The sequence below is a fragment of the Harpia harpyja genome, chromosome 15 (assembly GCF_026419915.1).
Source record: "Harpia harpyja isolate bHarHar1 chromosome 15, bHarHar1 primary haplotype, whole genome shotgun sequence".
In the NCBI taxonomy this organism is placed as follows: domain Eukaryota; kingdom Metazoa; phylum Chordata; class Aves; order Accipitriformes; family Accipitridae; genus Harpia; species Harpia harpyja.
In genome coordinates, this window is record NC_068954.1 from 17,749,050 (window position 1) to 17,764,981 (window position 15,932).

The 15,932-nt window shown below is 39.6% G+C and overlaps 1 long non-coding RNA gene across 7 annotated transcripts in view; it reads left to right on the plus strand.

Moving 5' to 3' along the window:
- LOC128151825 (uncharacterized) overlaps positions 1 to 15,932 on the plus strand; it is a 147,487-nt gene that overhangs the window by 14,554 nt on the left and 117,001 nt on the right. For 6 of the 7 annotated variants that reach the window (XR_008238473.1, XR_008238474.1, XR_008238478.1 and 3 more), the window contains 2 exons: positions 5,268 to 9,357; positions 12,762 to 13,270. This is a non-coding gene — a long non-coding RNA (uncharacterized LOC128151825). Of the gene's footprint in view, positions 1 to 1,403; positions 1,485 to 3,035; positions 3,144 to 5,267; positions 9,358 to 12,761; positions 13,271 to 15,932 lie in introns of those variants that run through there. The other variant, XR_008238477.1, reaches the window with a different exon arrangement.

Below are 15,932 nucleotides of genomic sequence, written 5' to 3' on the forward strand. Positions count from 1 at the left end.
TTGCAGCAATCTTTGAAAGTGTTCAGAGTTTGGGGTGTGTTTAACTGTTCTCTTCATTGACCAGATAGAAATGGTTCGGATGTTTCCAAAATTCTGGCAAAAGTGTCATTTTTAAAATTGAGAATTTATTTGCATTTTACAACCAGTTCTGGTAATTATAATACACCAGCCTTAATTCTCCCTGGAAATATGACGTGAGTCTTCACTTCCTGTCTTAAATTTGTATTGTGTAACTCCATGCAATTAAGGCATGGCTGGCGTTATGCCATTGTTCGTGGGTGAAATGACTCCTATGTAAATACTTCATTTTGTACTGTTAATTGGCAAATGGTATAGAGTGCTTTGGGATCCATCTGGAGAAAAGTTACTGCATATGCATATGGTCATTATTACTGTGTTATCTCGTTCTTTTAAGATACACAACTGCTTTATTATTTGCTGAGCTCCGGGAGAGTACTTGGTCCTGTACAGATATACAAGGAGAAAATGCTACTGCCCCATGGAGCCTACAATAGACTTGGCTGAGTGAGACAATAGGTATTGAGCTGTGTGAAATACATGGGTTGAATATTCACGTTTCTTATTAATGGAGATTAAAAAATCTCTCTATAGCATTATGATTAAGATGCTTTGTGGGAGAAATGCACTGCAAGTGAATGAAAAATGAGAAAAGCAACTTGGTGAATAACAAAAGAGAGAGCAAAGCCTGAAAGAGGGGGGGCAGAAAGATGAGAATGGGAGGAGGATTCATGTGGGGCATTTTAGAGATAGCTTGGAAGGAGGGAAGAGAGGTTGAGAAACTTGTGCTTTTTGACAGATATGATAGAGGTAGGAAGGGAGTAGTAAAGGAAGATAAGTGGGTACAGAACAAAGCACAGCATTTTAGCACTGTGATTTGTATTGGGAAATGTGGTTGGTTGCATAACTGGGGAAAATGATGACTACTGATGTCTGGGGATGCAGAAAAGGTGGAGAGGTGAAGACGAGCTGGTGAAGAATAAAACTGCATAAGGTGTAGTTTCAAGAGTCTATGAAGTACAGGAGATTGGATATCTTTTTTTTGAGAAAAGAGAACTGTTAGAGATAAAGGAAATTCAGAGGTTGATGCTATGATATTGTAGGAACAGGTGATGTGAAATATCAGTGAAAGGGGAAGAAGAACTGAGGTAAAAGGCTGGGTTTGGATGCGTGTAAATGAAAATGTGGCAGCCATTTCAGGAGCTGCCATTCATTAATTAACTAATTTATTAGTTGGCTTTAAGCTCGGTCAGACTTTTCTCTAAAGCTGGAAGATTCAGCCACGCCTTTTCCTTAGAAGTAAAGTAGGAAAAATCTCCTGAAAATTTTTTGATTAAATTTTTTAATGGAAGATAACTTTTTTCCTCTGTTGCTCGAAGGTGTTGCTAAAATTGAAGGCCCTGATCGATAAGACGTTGAGGATTCTGCATCTTTGCAAGCACATGCAGTAAGAAGGCATCTTAAAAGTAAGATACCAAACCAGAGCTTGATAGAACTGAGAACCATTCCTGGTTTTCCTTAGGTGTCTGTTGGGCTTTTGGACAGGTCACCATTTCTGTGTCTCATTTCTTCATACTCAAGGAACATAATAGTTTATTTCTGACTTCATTCATCTGTTTAATGTGTTCAGGATATGAGCCCTGGAAGATTTTTGTCTTGGTTTTAGCTTAGGTCATCAAGAGATTGGCAGTTCCAGACTTGATTTAGATCTGAATCAATTGGAGTGATGCTCTTGAGGTGTCATTCCATCCTTATTGGCAAGACATGGATCAAAGGGAGACTGTATTCCAACTGGATACCTCACAGAGATGCCTGTGTTATATACGGTCAGTTCAGATCTTACTGTGTCTGTGCAATGCAGAACATAAATGGGAATACAGTCTTGGAGTGTCTAAATTCCACAACCCTAATTTAACTTCTTTTCATTGCCTGCGTATGCAGTCAGGTCTGAAAGCTCTGGATTGTGGATGATCTGAAGGGGATGCTATTCTCTTGAATTTGAACACTACACTGGTTGTGATATCTAAGCTAGCCATATACAGGTTGAATATGATCCCACATCAAAACCAAAATGATACTGATATAGTATGGTAATGTGAAGATTCAAAATTTAAAAGGCAGGCTATTGAAATTGTTATCAGATGGTGTGTCTGAAATACCTCCACTTCTCTCTGGAGAGAAGAAGGGTTGGCTGTGGCAGTTGCATGGTATCAGTTGTCAAACAACCTTTTAGCAGAAACCACTGTATAAAGTCTTTTTCTGATGTGAGGGCCCACACATGAGAGTTTTTGTAAATATAGAAAACACCATTAATCTTAGGAGTAAACTGTATCTTGTGTAAGTAGGCTGTGTTGATTGATGTGGAAGGCTTAAACAAATGAGAAGAACTGTTTAAAGTATGCAGTTAAATTCACTTATATTACCTTGATTAATGGTAGGGGTTTTTATGTATCCGATCATTTTGCACTAATTCAGTACAACAGTGTCTGCCTAATAACAATCAATAGTAAATGATTTCCTGCTTAAATATCAATTGAAAATCAGTGATTTCCTGCTTCCAACTGCACTTAGTGTCAATCATTGCACGTGGCGCCGCTCAGCACAAGTGATTTGTCTGTTGACCACTTAACGTATATATATTTAAGTCTGGTTTCACCAGGCTAGACTCTGAGACATTACTTATGTTGAATTGTAGATGACTGGTTTCAGTGCAAGTGTGTCAGTCCAAATGAACATGCCATTCTGCTGGAGTGAGCATCTCTGGACCTGGCCCATGACTTATTGGATCAATGACTAGAACAATCCTGAAAGGTTTTTTTACTCCTTAGTAGATTAATTAAGCGTATGAAACTCAAATCTACTTTAATGATTTCATTCTGTGCTTGAGGAGTGTCAAGGCTCTTACTGGAAAAGCTGACTGTGTCAAAAATGGGGCAAAGAGATGCTGGTGAAAGGAAAGCTTGGAACTATTTTTCACGACTGCTTTTTCTTGTGATGCTGTGTTATTTTGCTTCCAGTCCATTTCTTTTTGTGAAAGATGAACCACAATGGCTGACAAAATCATAGCCACAAGGCATACATGAGGTGGCATTCTGGGCCGGAAAACCATCTTGCAGTGCTGCATAGTACGTCATCCCTCTTTCCATATGTCTTTGCTTACTAGTGAGGATGAGTAGGTGTTGAAGTAGGAGGCACTACCTGAATCATCTGAGGGAGAAATAAATTGCTTGGGTAGGCAATTGCCCATCATCCTATCTGCAGGTAGACAGGTACCCTACTTTTGAAGTGCTCAGGCGGCTGTGTGTTGAGAAATGTATTTCTTTTGTCTGGCTTTGTTTTCAATTTCAGAACTCCCTCTCCTAGATGATTACACTCCTTGGAGGAGATCACTTTGTTAGTCTCAAGCGAGACAGATGCTTTGGCTTGAGCTGGTAATAGTGCTGTTTGGGGGCTGACAAGCTGGGTGAATTTGCAGTGTGGTTGTATACATCCTCTTCAGTCACCAGTGCTGTGTGTTTAACTTCTCAATATGTTCCATCTGTGGTAGCTAACGTGGGTATGGAATTTATGACTGCAAAGACTATAACATACCACAATACAGGAGTGCCTCTTGAGCTGAAATGATGCTTTTAATCAGTACATTAAATGTTGTAGTTGATTGACAGATGGCTTTTTCTATTTTCTGGAATGAATGTACTCTAACTTAATTGTAACAAGGATATCACATCTTGTATAACACCTTTCATGCTAACGGGTATTACAGAATTTTAAAATCCATGTGCAAGGAACACTTCATGCACCATGGAAATGCAACCACCTTGGGTAAAATGCAGAGAATTTAGGGAGAGAGAATGTAATTCCCCATGCTGGAATTTGGCCAGCACGCTGAGATTAAAACCCCTAATCTTACAAAGAGTACCATGGGATCTCTAATGACCACAAATGGTCAGATCACAATTTTATGTCTCTGCCTATAATGCTTTACTACAACAAGGGTATTTTTGATTGTATAGTGCATTCATTATAATTATGCAGCTAATTTTATTCTCATTGTAATTTCCAATAATAAAGTTAGAAAAGTGCCACTAAAATGTACGAACAAAACGGTATGACATGATATTATGTTAAATACATTTTGGGGGCATATTCTGCTCTCATTTATATTGGAATCTTTCTTTGAAGCCAATGGAATTCCTCCAGATTTGTGCTGGAATAACTGACAACAGAAGTTGTCTTTCCAAGAGAGCATTTTTTATGCACATATATTGTAGATATGTTTGAAAAGTTAAATATTTATATTCTGTCCAAATATGGGAGAGTCTTTCTTCTTTTATTTTTAAAACCATAAAATTGTTAACAGACCCATGAAAAAAGAGTATTACGGCTCTATGTCTGTTGGTTAACCTTCACCACAAAAATTGATCTGTGGGAATTTCTCACAGTGTAACATACTGTATCCAATTCCATAGTTATTACTGTAAACCTATTAGTGCCACCTGGGTTTGCATATCCGCAATGCTGTCCAAGTGAAGACAGATTAGCTCTATCACATGTTATGCCAGAGGGACAGCCTCACGAGGAGTCTGCCCTCGGGGAGAAAAAAAAGGGCTCAGACCTTTAATGAGAATACAGTGCTTTATAATAGCATTTGGTGGCCTAGAGATTTTCTGTCAAGTCATTTCAAATTAAATTGGCAGCCTTGCAGTGTTCAGCCCATATGAGTTTTTGTGCAGCATATATTGTTAATGTTAAACCAATTCTCACATAAGATCAACAGAACATACAGAGGCAATGTTTGTATCAGTCCCTCTTTTTAAAGGCTGGGCCTTTATAAGCTACTGAAAAATGCATTTTCCAGAGCAAAATTTAACTTTGGGCTGAATTATTCATGTGTAAATTCAGACAATTTATTTGTGAAATTATTTGTAAATAATTACATTTCTCTATATAGTGTAATAATGAAATTAGTACCAGTCTAGCAGTGGACTGAATGACTTTGTTACCAGTTAGTGTGACTCCACTCCCACTCCCTCAGGCTGACTCCCACTGAAAGGGTGCAGAATTTACCCCTGAGAACTCCATTTATTTCTGATACTTCCAGGACTTTCCTTTTTTAAAATGTAACATCTGTGTGGTATTTTAGTCCTTTTAGTGTCTGAAAATTTAAAAAGCAGACGATACTTGAAGATAAATTGCTATCATCACGCAGGAAGTTTTTTACTTAAGATTTTCCCATATTTTTCATTCAGGGCTTAGCCTGAAAAACAGACATTGGTATCCTCTTTCTGTGAGTATTGATGGATTATTTTGGGGGAGACTGGGGCCCACATCCTCAAAAGTAGGTAGGTACCACATGCGATGGAATTCAAGAAGAACTGGGCAGCTGGATAGCTATGAGGATCCCACTTTGCATTTCCAATTATGCAAAGTCCTAAGAATACCTGCAGGATTTTGAAAGTTCACAAGCTCTTTTACATTTAATGATAAAGGAAGTAGTTTTGCAATTTTTAAGTGTAGCGCATTAGCTGTCACTAGTGCAAGATAATACTAGATGAAAGTTTGCTTTCTAGCTGAGCAATAGGTTTTGTAGAAAGGAAAGTCTAACGCACTGAAATGAGTGAAGAAAGGGGCTATTTCTGTGTTTTGGAGCTACAGGTTATTTTAGTCCATTATTGTACCGATATCAGATAAATAAGATTGGTCATGTAATAATAAAAGCAGTTTTTGTTTTTATTAAGAAGCATGTATTTTCCACATTTTTCCTGGAAGGCTACTAAGATCTTCCATCCCATGTTCGGTATGTGCACATTTGTAAATCAGGCATGAGTGATTACTTCTGTTAGAATTATCTAAGGAAAACTGAAGCACCACAGTCATGAAACAAGTTTGTATTTCCCTTTTTATTTAATATAATCCTTATTTTGGGATACAGTCCAATACTGTGATTTCATAATATCCCCTAACCTCTGTATTCTGTTTTGTAATTGAAGGAAAAGTGATGACAGAAAATCTTCCTAATGTGATCACATTCTTATATGTAACTGTAAAAAGAAAAATCCAAATCTTGCTTCTTCAAATTAGAGGAGTAGGTCCACTGCATTTGGTAAGAGATTTACACTGCCAGAGCAAGCATGACTTGATCCTGTGTGGTGTAAGCTAATTTTTTTCCTATTTGCTAAATGTGTAGTCTTACTTCAGTGCACGTACCTTGGGCAGAATTTAGTTCAATCTTCTTAATTTGCAACACTGGACCAACCAAATTCATCTGCACTGCAATTCCATTGACCTCTTTGGAGTTACTGAATAATTGGATTTGACCTAATATGCTTTTCACTGAATGCTATCTTGCTTTTCAGGGAGGTTAACACAATAACCATTTTCTATTTCTGCACTCAAACATGAGCATCCTTTCTTTTTTTTCTTTTAATTCCTGCTACAGAAAGGAGAGAAGACAAAGTGCTGCTGTAAATAGTGCTAAATACCTAAAGGGTATCCACAATTGCCTTGAAACCTCACTTCATTAGTTCATGTTGAAACCAATAGTAAAATTCTTAGTGACATTAGGATGGCAGGAATTTTCCCACTGTTGCACCTGGCTATTTTTATAGTCAACTGTCCTTCTGTAAAAGTGGGGTTCAGATCACATGAAGGTGATATACTCTGAAGGGTCGTGTTTCTTTCCATTGACAGTAGAGGAATCTTAGGTGATTAACTCCAAAATATCTAAAAATAGAGAAAAAAGAGCCCAAGTTAAACATTAAAGTACCTTGCCACTATCTCTAGTGGTGCCTTTGAAGTTCAAAAGCTAGGAGTCAAATTCTTCGGTGTGCCTTGAACAAGCCGTGTCCGATACGGGAAGGTGGATAAAGCCAGGCGTCTCTCTGAGGCTGCATGATCTGGCTTAAGCTGAATATTTTGGCCTGAATTCATCTATCATCCTTTCATGAAGTGAATCTTGGTAACAGAGTAAGAGGATGCACGAGCCTTTCTCTGTGAAGTTCGTGATCTTGATTATGTGTCTTGATTACGTGTCTTGACCTCGAAATGATGATGTATGCATTAAGGTTTAGTACGTGTAGGCAACACTGGGCTTACATAAAATGCTCACGTGCAAAGAGTTTTTTGTTTGTGTGTAAGTATTTGCAGGTTTGGGGCTTTAAGGAACAAATTCACACTGGCAGTGTTAGTAAACTTAAGTTTGTGTTTTCTGAGAAATAATTGGCCTAGGAGGACATTGTATTGAATAGGATTTTAAGTGCCTAATTTGAAATGTATTTCTATGTGCCAGAATCAAATACGTATTTAATAGATTATACGAGTTATAATCAATTGATTTGATCAGTTATTATTAAGATTTGAGATACTAGGCCTAATTCTACTTTCCTAAAGCTTGTGTGGTCTGACTTAAACCATATAAGATGCATGTAAGGTGTTATTTCCACTTTACAAGCATCAGTGTTCGCACCTGATGAAGAGCCTGGAAAATAAGGCCCTAATAGTAACGTGCCTTGCATCTGACGCAATACAGATTGTGTGTCCACATTAGCAAGCAGTGCAGACCAATAGCGATGCATCTGCAGAAAGGAACTGTCGGTGCTCTGGACCTGGTGCCCACGCTGCACACATTTCAGGAGGGTACTTCAGGCTGATGCTAGTCAAGTCCCATGGAATGAATGTCAGTAATCGAAGTGAGTAAATTAGGGCTCTTGGGAACACATCTTTCTGGTTTAGCTCTGAGACCACCCTGCAATGTGAGCTGAAGTGCAGTAAATGGGAATGATTGGGAGGTTCGACTCAAAAGAATCCTTGTGATCCCAACTAAAGCAATAATATAGATGCACCCACATGGAGTGATTTGTGCATGAGAGTTGCTCATTTTGTTAAGTGACTGCTTTTAGATCTTAATTTGCTTTTCTCAAGACTTTGTATTTAATTATTCTGCCATCACTAACCCATTCAGGAAGAGCCAATGCAGGTGTGTGGTTCCTGAGAGCATAGACCAAAGGTTTCTACCTCTCTGGCCTTGTTGTAGAAGTGTATCAGCACAAGCAGATTAACAGTGATGATACGAAATGCAGCTGTGTGATCTGAATGTCCTTACTGAGTAGGTTTTGATTAGCCAGTCAGCGTAGTAGCGTATTTTAAATAATTTTTTTCTCCTTGTGAGGTGTAGTGGTATGCCTTGGTTCACTGAACACATCCCCGAACACATCACCCTTGAATATCACTAATACACATACTCTGCATGGATTGCAGTGAGGCTTGTGGTACTTATATAGATGCAAACCAGGAAGAACCACAAGGTGGAAAATAAATTTGAAACCATATCTTGCTGAGGAGTGGTACTGCAACTAAAAAAAAATCCAGTATAGAAACTAGATCCAAACACATTGCTGATTATTCCTCTGCAATTCTCCTTTAAAACTTCTGATGGTCTTTAAACAGTTGTACTAATGTTTCAAAAGAAATGTAATTTTACAGAGTGACTTTTCTGGGAATAGAATGAGATGAAACATCTGTCCTTCTGAACTGTTGGAATTGCTTGGCTGAAGCAAATGTAAGATGAAAAAAATGGAGATAAAAAGACAGTTGAAAAAAAATAGGACTTGTTAATCTTTTCTCTAAAACACATACTAAACTTTTCAAGTTAAATTTACTCATACTATTTCCTGCTATTTTATATTACTACATCTTCCCACATAACAACTGGGTTAAAAAAGGAAAAAAGTAAAGCTGGTTTCATTACTGGGGTAATAGCATATGCTAGGACAATTGAAAAAGTCTGATGCATTTTCTAATCACAAAATACAGTTTTATATTTTAAAATGATGTGAAGGAAAACATTTTATGATCTAGACTCTTGTATCATATTGTCAGCATCTCAGCTAATTATGATGGTGAGCCTTATTTTGTTCTAAGCTGGCATTCTAGAAAACACACCGGAATAAACAACCATTAAGCCTTCCATGCCAGAAAGCACTTTTAAGACTAGTAAAAGGTAACATTGTCTTTTTAAAATGTTTTCGGCAGCTAGTCATCTATTTTCTTGGTGTTCTGTAAACCCTATTATCAGGGCTGCAGATTCCTACACATGACCAGTCTTCAGTAGTGAACAAAAATGGCATCTAAATCCCAAGTGACACTCTTAAGTACTTGGCAGCAGAAGGGCTCTTCTGAGGAAGATTAAGTTAATGGAAGCATTTGGGTAACATCTGCATGACTCTTCGTCCTGGTATGGCCAACTCACACTGCTGCAACACGTGACGGAGGATTTCTTCGATTATCACTTAAGAACAAAACTGGCTGAAGTTCCTTTCCAGGCATTTGTCAGACTGTAACGTATGTGTGAGAGTATGTATGTGGTGTAAACAGGCACAGTTATAAAGGGTGGCCCGTACGGGCTTCGAAGAGAACTTAATAAAAATCAGATTACTTGTTTAATGAAAAGTAAAAGAAATTGGGGGAAGATTTGTTGTTGTAGCTGCTGTTTATTTGTCTTATTTACAGCAAGACGTACTGTCTTTTCCAGTCAAGTGCTGCTGCAGGCACACAGAGCCTCGTTAATACAGGCGATTAATGCACTTGCCCTTCACCTCTGTTGACCTGGGTTTAAATCTGTTATTTTGTTACAAGTTAGAGGAGTTTATTGGCCTTTCTTTAGCCCCTAGCTGGTGCCTTTCCACCTCGTAAAACCACTTCACAATTTGGCGTAAGTGCTATTTTCTGGTGTGAAAAGACCCCGGGGTTGCAGCAGGAGGGAAGAGGCAGGTCATGGCCGAGGGACGTCTGTGGCGGGGCACGGGGAACCTCGCCCAGGGACTGACTGCGTTGGACTGTTCTTGCTTGGTTTTGCAAACTCCCGTTTGAAATCGGGGAGAGCCTTGCTTGTCCGCATAATGCAGCGTTGGTTTCCGTGCCTAGGTTGAACAGAAGTTACCTGGTTTCATTTTCTATAGGACTAATATTAAAAGAAGAATGGGGGGGAACAGGAAGGAGTCGATTATACCAGTACTGAACAGCATAATTTGTATTTGTGTTGAGATTTGCTGGCAGTAAGGACCTGGCAGAGCGGAATAGAAGTCTTAAATTCTTTGAAAAGGTTTTTATTCTCTACTGGTTATTCCCACTCTTTCAAGCCTCCTTTCCTTCAAAGTCCAACACTGCTGTCATCAAGAGGTGATTTTCATCAACAGCTACAGGGGGAACCTACAGACCAATGCAAGCTCCATGGAAGTGCCTCCTCCTCTTTATTTCTGGCTAATTGGAAAATCATCTTGACTTACTAATCCAAGATTTGGAATAAAAGGTGACAAATTACTGCAAGTTTGTAATGAGATCCATCCTGACAAAAGAGAAGAAGCTCAGAATTTTTTTTTTTTTCCCATTGAAAAGGAGTGTTTTACAGGAAATTGGCATTTTTGAGAAGAAAGCCTTGGAAACTGAATTTGAAATTTGTGTATATGAACAGAACATTCAGCATTTTGGGCAGTTATACAGAAAAATAAAATTTGAAGAACATAAACCAGCCTGAAATTAAAAAAGAAAAAGCACTTTCAGAGTTTCACAGGAAAGAAACAAAAATGAAGGCAAAAAACTTGCATTGGCCAAACTCTGCTATCAAGTTACCATTCAGGTCTGAGCGCTAGAGAAGTGTAATTCAGATCTATTTGCTGAAATTTACTGTCTTTTTCCTTAGCTTCAAATTCTAACATTACCATAAGAGAAGTCAACTAGTTGTTAATAATTTCCAGAACCTTATTTCCAGAAAGTATTCATTTTCTGCAAGGTAAGTATTCCTAGAATTTCCCCAGATTTTGTTTAGGTAAAGGAGGAATAGTTTTTCACTGCAATTACTTTTTCTTTAATCTCTTTCAAAGGAAAGGCACTGGCAGGCAAAGATTGGTTTTGCCTGCAGATTTTATCTTTGAATGATGTTTTGTGTTTTAGGATGTGGTAGACATCCACTGTAGAACAGCACACTGGTTTCAGATGTTCTTTCCTTTTGTTGCTGGTTACCAACATCTATATATTTTTTTTTTTTTTATAATGCTGTTGCCCCAGCAGAGCCATTTGGAAAGAGACAGTGAGAATCTGCTTCAGGGCAATGTCAGCCAGCTTAAAGTAAAGAGCTTTCATTGGGTTAAATTAACCTGCTAGCCTTTGGAATGAAGAGGAGCTCTGCAGTGGGGGCAGCTACCTCCTTCAGAGGGATGGTAGCAACCATCTGAAGGGGGGACCCTCTAGCAGCAGTTTCTTCAATGAGGAATTGACCACCACTTGTAAAGATTTTCAGTGTTTATACCTAGAAGTTGCTCCCACTAATGACACTGTTTAATGCGTCATCAAATTGCAGTGCTTCTCTGGGTGGTAGGGCTCTGGATACATCACAGGGCCATGGGTTTTCCAATTAAATGTGCAGTGAATTTAGGAGTTTACATTTCTTGAGAATGAACAGATGAGTAGATGAGTCTTCTTCTGAACTGGTTTAGTAAAAAAAAAAAACCACCCACACTGTATTAATAGCAGATTTTATTTTGTAAACTTCACTAAACTTCTGATCCTACTGACCTACCCACTTCAGCAACTGGACAGAAAGACAAGAAGACTCTGTTGTTAAACCAGAGCCTGTTAATCACATTTACAGGAGTGTCAGCATGGAAGCAAAGCATTTGTCTGGGACAGTTAGGTGAGAAGGGAGGCATGAGAATCAGTGGGGCTTGTTGTGAAGCTAGGCCCTCCCTCAGTCACAGCCACAGTCTCAGCCCCAGCTCAGAATCTGCACTTCTGTGGGGTGAAGTTTAAAATCTCAACTGAGTTTCTAGGCTTTTAGTTTGGTGAATGAAATGTAATAATTTATAAGCCCCAAACACCAGTGTCTGGCAATAGTGTGTGTAGGCATTGGCCTGAACACCTTGCAGATGAGCTTAGATGGTTGTTGTTCTATAGAAATGCTGAAGACCTGTCATGAACTAAAGGGTGTTCATTTACAAAACAACACCAACCTCATTAATCTGTCAAAAGCTACCTTAAAACTGGTGCTTTTCAGTTTCTGATGGAATATGTTCCCTGGGCCAAATCCTCAGATGCTGCAGACAGTTGTGCTGAAGTCAAGCAAGTGATGGTAGTTTGCAACAGCTGAAGCTTTGGGTGCCTGGGGGTGCCTATGTGTATTGTATGTGGCCTGGATATTTATTGTAGGGCTGAATTGCATGCAGGGGTTCTGATGGTGGTGTGCCAAAAGGAGAAAGAAAATTCTCTTTCCATGGAGTGCTGTCAAAATCCTGCTTTTGTACTTTGAATCATCAGGGCTCTGGCTTTTAGGCTTGCAATTGTTTAAAGATGTCATAAATATTTCTGATATTCTGTTAAATGCAGTCTGCTTTGATTACCAAACCTTGCTTGAGTATTGCACTCAGGGGGGTAATGATAATATTGATTTACCTAAGTATAGTGTGTAGTATATCAGTGTTATCAGGCGTGACTTTATTTTAGTAGAAACTTTACAATACAAATCTAATCTGATAGTTTTATATGATCTCTGGCTCTGGATGTTGGAAATAGGTTGCAGCTTGTGTTGTAATGGTTTTGTTTAACACAGCACAAGGCTTTTCAAAAGCATTTGGGGGCTAACCTTTGCTCAGGGTTTTGTTCTTACCCACGAATGGCCATTTTAATGATGACTCAACAAGAAACTGAAACATTTCAGAAACCTGTTGCGCTAACTTTGATATTCTTGTTTGAAGGTCACCCTTTTAGAGGCAGTGAGCTGTGTCATACAGTCTGAAGGATTCTGGAAACTTGCTGCTGAACAGGATTCAGAGTGGCTTAGGAGCAGAAAATATCTTCTCTTACTTGCTGTCTGTTGAGAAGTGACCCTGCTGAAACTCCTTTCTTGCTGCTACTCCTAATATACCCACTAGGGACAGGAAACTTTTGCCACAAGCCCTTCAGCAGAGAGCAGATCCATTGGGGTCTCAGTTACATGGTGTGGTCTGGTGCCCAGTTTAACTTCACTTTGTCTTTCCAGCAGTCCCAGAACTCTTCAAAAATGTGGGTGGAGATCCATTACTGATGCTTACTATGGTTACTCGCCATGAAAAACAGTATGAACGGCCAACACAGACTCCAGGTGGTGGATCAGCATTAATCATAATAGACCCAGGGGCAGACGATTGGCAAGATACCACAAGAAATGGTTCTACATCCATCCCCTTGAACTCTGCTTCCTCCCACCGGGGACAGGGATATGGAGGTAGGTGGCAGTGCCTCCATCTTCTGTTTCCAGCTATCATAAACCATGATCTGCTGTATGCCTGTGTCCTTTTGTCTGCAGGAAGAGGGTGCACAACATAACCCTCTGGTAGAATAGACTTAGAAAATTTGGGTTTTTGAAAGCTTTAATGAAAACATAATAAAGATAGCCTGTCCTTCAAATTCAGTTGGGTTTAATAGGAACAGCTTTTAGAGGGATGGCATGTTTGGCAGCTCACTTGCCTGAAAGGCCATCTAGGTGATGAGCCAGAAAGATGCATCTTTTCTCCTCTTTCCTCTCTTCCTCACTCATCTGTTGCATATATTTCTCCTCATCTGAAGCAGAAAGGGAAACAATGTGGATATGGAAGAGAAGCAGGAGTGTTCAACATGTTTGCAGTGTGCTCACAACAGGCCTGTTGTGTGAGATACAAGTGGTGAACCAACTAGCAAGAGAAGAAGTTTGGGCTTGTGGTTGGCCTTGTGGCCAAGCTCTCTAGCTGGTGGAGCAGCTGCAGAGGCAGCCGGGGCCGAGCTGGCTGTGAGGAGATGGGGAAGTAGATGGGCTCTGGCCAATGCCCATCCCTCCCCCTTCCCTCAACGCAGAGTTGTGCAGGGAGCTCTTTTGCTCAGAGGATGTTAGGACACAAGTGGTGCCTCCACTGAACCACAGAGAGGAACAGCTACCAGAGTTGCTGAAATAGGGACTGTTAGATGCTGTGAGAGTTTGCTGCACTTCTGGAGGATTTTCTGCGCCCCGTCCTCTTTCGCTGGAGCTCTGTCTCTCTCCTGTCTGCATCTTCCACTCCCTGCAGTCCTTTCACTTCATTTTTGCTCCTTGTCTGCTCCGTTTTATCTTCAGCTCTCCTGGCCTATTTCTCCTTACATCTTTCCTCATCAGTCCCTTGTTTCTCTCAGTTCCACACCCCCCACTTTATCTAAACCCTGTTAATTAAAAAACATGAAATGGACCTCCTCTGAGGTTGTTTCTATCACAGTTTGCTGGTTGTGTTACTGCCTTTCCTCCATCATTCTTTGTTTTGGCTGCGAGAGCTCCAGGCAGGGCCTGGCTGCAGCTCTGTGTGTACAGAGCCTAGCAAGACTGAAGGCGCTCCGTTCTCAGTAGTCCTTAGGCACTGATGTTGTAAGCAGAATTAATAGTAATTTGAGTGGATGCAATTGCCCAGTGTAGCCACAGCCTTACAATGCAACTGTGGGAAAGTAAGTCTCCTGGTGTCTTGATTGCTATTGGTAAAATAATACTTTGCTTCTAGCCTTTAAGAATACATGGTTGAAACTAAATTGGATTTTTAAATCTCTTTCACCATGAATAATCTTCTGTGTGATTAGCAAGACAAGTTAGGTATGCAGTTGTTTTTAAATGGTAAATTTTAGGCTTACCTGTCTGCTTCTCAGATGTTACATGATTCTGCAGTGTGATTTGCAGCTCATGCATCCACATGTGTACACAAACACATTCACATTTCAGTTCCGTTGCTGCTCCTCCTTTGGAGGATCCCACTGGAAAATTGCAAGAAATAGGCATCTGGGAAAAGACTGTTGCAAGTTTTATATCCTCCCACCAAGTTGTATCTTTTGTACCTGCACAGGAAGGGAAAGAATAACAGTGGAGACACATGTATATACGCATGTTTGTGTGACTAGCACATGTGTAAACTAGAAACAATGCAATGGTCAGAGCTTATTGCTGTTGCGTGAGCCCACTCAACAGTGTTACAGATGTGGAAAAGTGCAATGAGAGTAGTGCAGTGTACGCTATAATCATACTTGCATACCTCAAGGAAACATAGTGCATCATATTAATTATGGATCACAAATATATTTTGAGATCCTCTGATTAAAGACAGTAGTGAAATACAAAGCATTGCAACAGAACCATGCTAATTTTCACAGTTGACTGGGAGACCCTTTGTGGCTGAATTAATTTTGCAATTTAGTAAGTTAACATACCCAGCACAGCAAAGCTCATGCATCACAAATTGCAATTATTCAGTGCATTTTGATAACAATATATCTATTTTAGTTATTTACAATGCTTAATGACTTCCTAGTAGTTGTTCAATAGCATCTCTTTTATGAAAATCAATGAAATCTTATTCATAGAGGCTGAAAGGTGTCAGGCATATGGGGATGCTGGGCAGAGATCTCGGTAGGGGTCTCTTTCTTCTCTCACCTGCACACTGCCTGCTTGCCGCTGCTGTTTAACTCAGCCTACTGTCTCTTCTCAGAAGTGCTGGAAAAAACCCTGAAACCAGCACTGTGGCTTGATTAGGGACTAGTTAAAAGAGAGACATTTTTGTATGTATTGCATGGTGCACAGACGAGTGTGACTTGTACTATGCTATTGTTGATGATTGCTTGATAGTGGCCAAATACTAGATGAAAAGATGTTTTCTCTGTAAAGCAGCATTTACAAGTTTGGAAATAAAGTCATCCTAAAGTAAAGTAAAGATCTTTGGTGTCTGACAGGAGGTAAATTTGCTCAGATGAGACAGATAAGGTTTCAGATGACACAGCTTTCAAATATCAAATTGTTTGTCATACAGGTGTTAGTATAGAAAACGCTTGCTGCTAAGTACAAAAAACACCTTACAACCTACCAACCCAGTGAACAAGAAGGTCTCCTAAACGTTGTGATATGG